Source organism: Convolutriloba macropyga, chromosome 2 (assembly GCF_964194025.1).
Source record: "Convolutriloba macropyga chromosome 2, txConMacr16.3, whole genome shotgun sequence".
NCBI lineage: Eukaryota > Metazoa > Xenacoelomorpha > Acoela > Convolutidae > Convolutriloba > Convolutriloba macropyga.
Genome location: NC_134469.1, coordinates 3,414,073 through 3,421,601, shown reverse-complemented (window position 1 = coordinate 3,421,601; position 7,529 = coordinate 3,414,073).

Sequence of the window (7,529 nt, the reverse complement as noted above, 5' to 3'; positions counted from 1 at the left end):
GAGATAACCAAGCAAGAGATGTCTCAACGAAATGGGTTAGCTGAGAGGTGCAATAGGACAGCATTGGCGAGGGCAAGATGCTTGCTCATTGACTCGGGACCTCCAAAAATGATGTGGGAGCAGCATTTCATCAAGCAGCAAAGGTCAAACACTTGGTTTTGAGAGGAGGAGAAGAAAAATCATAGCTAATTCGGGGTGTGAAACCTAGGGTTTCAGTTAGTTTTTTTTTCTATTTTGGGTTGCACGGTCTTCACGAGGAAGAGGGACAGAGATGTCAGCAAGCTTGAACCCAAGTTACTGGGAGAAAAATTTGTGGGTTAATTTGAGGGAGGCAACGGAAACGTGCTGTACATAACCAACACACGCAAGGTGGTGGCAGTTTGGGATGTGATCATCAAGGATTCCGCAGTTGGCTCATTCTCTGACAAAACAGAGACGCCCGACATACTAGACTAGGGGTCAAAGCCACTGTCGATCTGGCACCCAGATGATGGTAATCAGGACGATGGCAACAAAAAGAAAAAGAGAATACGTACTTCAATAAATAAGGAGTGGTATAACGCAGAGGGCGTGAACACTCAAGGAAAACTCTGAGAAGCAATGCCTCGGATGCTGAGGAGGAAGCACTCCATGAAAGATCTACTGCAACAAGAAGGAGTCTCAGACAGATAGAGTAACTGAAAGACAGTAACACAAAAAACTTCTCATAGGCAAAGACTGTTGGCTGCACTCAAGAGGCAGTAGAGCATGCAGACAGGACAAAGCCCTGACGAGGAAAACGATCAAGGAGTTTTCAGCAAAGTTTTGGAGAAGCCAAGACCTATCTGGCTGTCACTACGTGGAACCCAAGCCAGTCAACAAAGCCAATCAAGGTAATAATTAGGAAAAGTGGCACCGGGCAATCAAGGACGGGGTGAAGGAACTCCAAGATATCAAGACTTGAAACCTTGTGATACCACCCACATATAGGGACGTCATTCCAAGCAAATGGATCTAGAAAGTGAAGTTCGGACCAAGTGCTTAATTTGAACAATACAAGGCACGCTATGTATCGACGGGCTTCAAACAAGTGGAGTTACTGGACTACTCTGAGACCTATATGCCTACCTGTGAGCAATGACATTCAGGCGGGGCCAAGTGATTCATGAATTGATGTCAATACGGCCTTATTGCATTCACCAACAGAGGAAAAAGTGTATCTGGAACAGCCACCGGAGTTTGTAAAACGAGGATTAGATGGAGAGAACTTAGTATGTCGAATGAATAATTTAGTTTATGGTTTTAATTAGGTTGCTAACAACTCGTATAAGGGGCTGGCAAACTTTCTACAGAGACCAGGTTCACCAGAAGCAAAAACGATTTTTGCTTGTTCGCGAGAGAAGAGACAGAGGGTTACACCCTTCATCCTGGTATAGACATTGTAGTTTCATCAAGAAGCATGGAAGTGATCTCCAATGTCGAAAAGGCACCCAAGACAACATTCCACATGAAGAACAGAGGAAGATTGCACTGATTTCTGGGTTTCAGGGTCAGACGTGAAGAAGGCAAACTCTTTGTCGACCAAGAACGCTACATAGAGACAATACTTGTGCCTTTTCAATTGGATCAACGCAGACCCTCAAGAACTCCAGCTGACTTGAGTTTGAAGTTTTAGACAGCACGGAATAGAGACAAGGAAGTGGATCGAAGGATCTACGGAAGCTTGGTTGTATCACTTCTGCGTTTGGTCAAACAGACAAGAGGTGACATCAAGTTTGCAATCAACCGTCTGTCCAAACAATTTAATGAACCTATGATTCTACTCTGGTTATGTGGATAACTGCTCTTGGACAATCTTCAAGGTTCAAAAGGTTTAAATTTTTTTTACTCAAAAGAATCTAGCTAAGACTTAGTTCAGAATCTAGTTAAGACCAAGTGGGAAAAAGGTGATGCCGACCGGTCTGGTTATCCTAACGAAAGAAAATCAACAACGGGCTTATACTTCAAGCTCGACGGACGTGTCGCAGCACTCAGGTGGGGTGTCAAGATGCAGGCCACATTTTTTCTTCCGTCATTAGAAGCAGAATATCAGGGCACGGCAGAAGCAGTTCAAGAAGCATCGTATCTTAATCAACTTCTAGAGCATTTCGGAAGCCAACAGAAACATACAAGAGCAATGGGAGTGGGCAACCAGAATTGCATTAAATTGTGCTAATAAGCAGTCGTGCACGAGAAGAGCAAACACAGTAAGACAACATTTCACTTCATTCGAGAAAAGACGGAAGATGGGACTATTTTAATTGATTACGTTCCTACTGACAAAATGGCAGCTGACATCACCACCATTTCCTTACCCGCTTCGAAAGTGGGAAAAATTAGAAGAGTTTTGATGGGAACAGATTCTATGCAATCAGCTGAAATCTGATTAGGTGTGTTAGAATTTCAACCACTTTATAGTCTTAAATTTAGTTAGAATTTTTAGAAAAAAATTACCTTGCAAAATTAAAAGGACAAGGGCAGAGTGATTAAAGTCACAGAATGCGTATAAATGAATCGTCAACAAATGGTGCTTATAGTCAAATTTCGGTTCAAACTGATGAATCTATATAACTGTTATTAGACTATTTGATGTAAAGTTTTTCTGGCATGTTTTGAAAAGTTATGTTACCACATGAAATGTAAACGAATTCTTAGAAAAGTGTAAACTCATACTTTTTTTGTATCCTTTGCAACTAATTTCTAGGAAATTTGCAGAAGCAAAACTTATTATCTGACCTTGCGAGCCCCACGATAAATCTTTGTGCTAAGATTAGTATTGTTTCTTGAATTTCTCCTACTGATAATGGGAATACATACAGCAGCTTTTTAAGCCTTTATTTATCCCCAAAATCAAATCGCCATCTTGATCTGTTAACACAATTTCTACTGCAAATCTCTAAATTTGACTTTAAATTATCAGTCCGTTATTCTCTCATTTTTGAGAAATTTATTCTAATTAGTTAACAACAAATTTTAGCAAATTAATTAACTACATACTACTAAAGTTTTACATCTCTTATTCATTGCCTCCAATATACCAGTTTTAAAACATTAAAAAATTTTGCTGCGCTGAAGCGCTGTCTGCCAAACATCAGATTACCGTATCTGGCAATCTGTGACGTCCAAACACAGCGACGTCCTTAACCACAGTATTCTCTTCAGAGCTCCGTCAAGACGTCGCAACAACTCAGAAAGGCTTGAATTTAACTGACACTTTTGAATTGCTAGTTGATTAAACTATTTGTACGAATCAAACGTTGTGATTGAAACGTATTTGATAGTCAAATCTTGTAAATTGAGGGCTATTATGGTAAGCGACTTTTCTCTATTCAGATTAACCACACTAACAAAACACCTGGTTCAGCATAAACGTACCAATTTGCTGTACAGCCGCACGAAACTTCACTCCGTGCAATCACAATTGGGCACGAAGAGTTTTCATCCATTGGAGAAATTTTAATTTAATAGGCTTCAACAACTTTTTGCTCAATCCCGAACCTTTGTCGATTTTAGACAATAAAAATTCCTCGTGACTATATGTTAAACCATATAGGTACATAGCGCGCTCTTTTCTATTATAAAGGTTTTGGCTTTCTTTAATCTCGTTTTCATCTTGCTTTCGTTGCTAATAGCCACGGTTATCATTATTTTACACCAAATTGTACCTCAGAAAGAAAACAAAAACGGGAGAAAGAGTTTGCAATGACTTTCAATTATTATTCAATAAAAAATATAACTTAAATGCTTTAACAATATCATGTTGTAGAGTGACAATTCCTCAAGTCCCTCAACAGTTTCATATTGGATGATTAAGTGAATCAAATCTAAATAACAATTTAATTTCTCAATGACGCCTTTACCAAGGCGTACTGTAACAGTTTTACCACTAATTCAAATAGTTAAACATAAACCGACAAATGTCGGAAGAATTGCTTTTAAACGACAGGCGAGGCAATTTAATTCAGGGGCTGTAGCCTAGATCAAATTATGGGTGCAAAAAATTTTTCCCCCGCCGGGATTCGAACCACTGCCCTCCCGATCCACAGCCACAACTACTAACAACTGCGCTACAGATCACATACCTCACTTATTCTGCAACCGAATTTATATAAGCTTTACTTCAGAGCAATAGAAATCACTCAAAAATGAAGAACGAAAGCGTGAAAAAGTCACTTAAGAAGTCAAAGAATGTTCTAGAAGAAATGCGCAAAACTGTCATGCGAAAAATTTGCATGAAAAAACATAGCCGGAAGAATTCCGGAAGCGACCCGAAGCGTCAAAATTTTACAAAGAACCGTAATTGCAGCTGAAGCCATTACCTTTTGCTTTAAACCACTAACTCATTACCTCCCCAGGTCTGATCTAAAAGTTGAAATTTTAACCACTGTCACCAAGAGAAACAAAGTGCAGCAAATTTTTTTTTGAAAACATTTAGGAACGTTAAAAAGGTCCAATAAATAGGATGGTCGAAATACTGATAGGCTGAAAAAACTGACAGGGCTATCAATTGCACTCAAATATCTCATCATTTCAATCTCAAACAGATCGCGAAAGGAAACGGCAGATAATGATCTTAGAAATTAAGTTAAATTTTTCACAAAAAGAAAGCTCAAATTTAAAAATCAGAGAACCACTACAAAAAAGTTTCTAATCACTACAATTAGGACAAAAACAACACATATTTCTTCCTTGTTGTATATATGCTCGACAACATGATTTCATACTTATTCAAAAAGTAAACTAATCATAGAAAAGACATAAGCAACAGAATAATATTCAAAGGCAAAAAGCCGTTTAAAACAATACCAAGTTCGGAAAAAATTGCATTAAAAACTGATAGGTAGAAATATCGGAAAAAGCTTTCTAGCAAACTCTCAAATCCGCCTTATATTGAAAGAAACCAATTGCAAACCAAAAAAATGACGAAATTCGAATAAAAAACAGAAATCATTCATTTTTATAACAACTGAAAAAATCAATATTACGAATGTAAATGTAGGTGCAAGGACAAAACTAGAATGATAAAAACTAGAATGTGAAGAATAAGGACACAATGTAAGGAATACCGTAACAAAAAGACTAAACCTTGATTTTTGAAAAAATAAAATCAAATTAAAAAATCAAGAAAAACGCGAATACATTTCACTGTTCAGCATTCGAGACATCGAAAAGACAACGAGTCGTCCGAGACAAAAATCCATTCTCCTCAACAGAACAAAAAAAGAAAAAGCAGAAATCAAACATACGAAACGTTTTGCAAAAAAAAACGATCAAAAAACTTTTAAGACTACATTTATGAAAACAATTAAACAATTTTAACTGATTTTCAAAAACATAACGCTAAAAAATAAATGAATATTTATTGGAACAAAATTAAAGTCCCTCATGTTGCACAAAAAGACTATTCCTAGTAATTTAAACCAAAATAAAACAAAAACTGACAAAATTGAAAAAAATGCTACCAAAATCGCATTAGCATATGTACATTTTTATAAAACAAAATTACATCGAGGTAGAAAGAGGCGTTGAGTATATGAATTATCAAAAGTGAGTAGTCATATTAAATGACTTTTGATCAAAACACGGCTTAAAGATCCACAAATGAAGAAGTTAACAGAAACAAAGCCAAAAATCAACTTAAAAAATCAAGAAATTTGTGCCAATTTGAACTTTAAACGCATTTTAAGGCTCCGCAAAAAACTGCGGTAACAATTGCCGAGGCTTACCTTTCAATATAGCATCGAATAAATATTATTTCTACAAAAAACCAAATTAAAAGCAAAACAACTGGGCCACTTAGACAAAAAAATTGGCTAAAAACGGTTAACTATATGTGCCATTCAGTCAAAAACTACCTTTCAAAGTCAAAAAGTCATTCACTAAACGCAGCGCATGATCAAAAAGTCTTCTCTCGCTCAGAAAAAATTAGTTCACACGGCAATTTTACTCACTTTCGCTTTTAGGTTAAAACAGCGTCTGAACGAGTAGTACTTCCGGTAAAAAGAAAACCGTAAGAAAACCAATACTTCTCTTCGAGTCGTAAAAAGACACACACGTTTACAATAATTGCTATGAACTGCGTTCAAGAGCAATTAAAAGATAAAGGTTAATCAACGTAATTACCAAAATTTTATAGAAGTTCGAAAGCTCTCCACTAATATTAGTCACTAACTTTGACGTCCAAACACAGCGACGTCCTTAACCACAGTATTCTCTTCAGAGCTCCGTCAAGACGTCGCAACAACTCAGAAAGGCTTGAATTTAACTGACACTTTTGAATCGCTAGTTGATTAAACTATTTGTACGAATCAAACGTTGTGATTGAAACGTATTTGATAGTCAAATCTTGTAAATTGAGGGCTATTGGTAAGCGACTTTTCTCTATTCAGATTAACCATACTAACAAAACACCTGGTTCAGCATAAACGTACCAATTTGCTGTACAGCCGCACGAAACTTCACTCCGTGCAATCACAATTGGGCACGAAGAGTTTTCATCCATTGGAGAAATTTTAATTTAATAGACTTCAACAACTTTTTGGTCAATCCCGAACCTTTGTCGATTTTAGACAATAAAAATTCCTCGTGACTATATGCTAAACCATATAGGTTCATAGCGCGCGCTTTTCTATTATAAAGGTTTTGGCTTTCTTTAATCTCATTTTCATCTTGCTTTCGTTGCTAATAGCCACGGTTATCATTATTTTACACCAAATTGTACCTCAGAAAGAAAACAAAAACGGGAGAAAGAGTTTGCAATGACTTTCAATTATTATTTCAAAAAAATATATAACTTAAATGCTTCAACAATATCATGTTGTAGAGTGACAATTCCTCAAGTCCCTCAACAGTTTCATATTGAATGATTAAGTGAATCAAATCTAAATCACAATTTAATTTCTCAATGACGCCTTTACCAAGGCGTACTGTAACAGTTTTACCACTAATTCAAATAGTTAAACATAAACCGACAAATGTCGGAAGAATTGCTCTTGAACGACAGGCTAGGCAATTTAATTTAGGGGCTGTAGCCTAGATCAAATTTTTCCCCCGCCGTGATTCGAACCACTGCCCTCCAGATCCACAGCCACAACTACTAACAACTGCGCTACAGATCACATACCTCACTTATTCTGCAACCGAATTCAGAAGTCAAAGAATGTTCTAGAAGAAAAAGCGCAAAACTGTCAAGCAAAAAATTTGCATAAAAAACATTGCCGGAAGAATTCCAGAAGCGACCCGAAGCGTCAAAAATTTACACAGAACCGTAATTGCAGCTGAAGCCATTACATTTTGCATTAAACCACTAACTCATTACCACCCCAGGTCTGATCTAAAAGTTGAAATTTTAACCACTGTCACCAAGAGAAACAAAGTGCAGCAAAATTTTATTTGAAAACATTTAGGAACGTTAAAAAGGCCCAATAAATAGGATGGTCAAAATACTAATAGGCTGAAAAAACTGACAGGGCTATCAATTGCACTCAAATATTTCATCATTTCAATCTCAA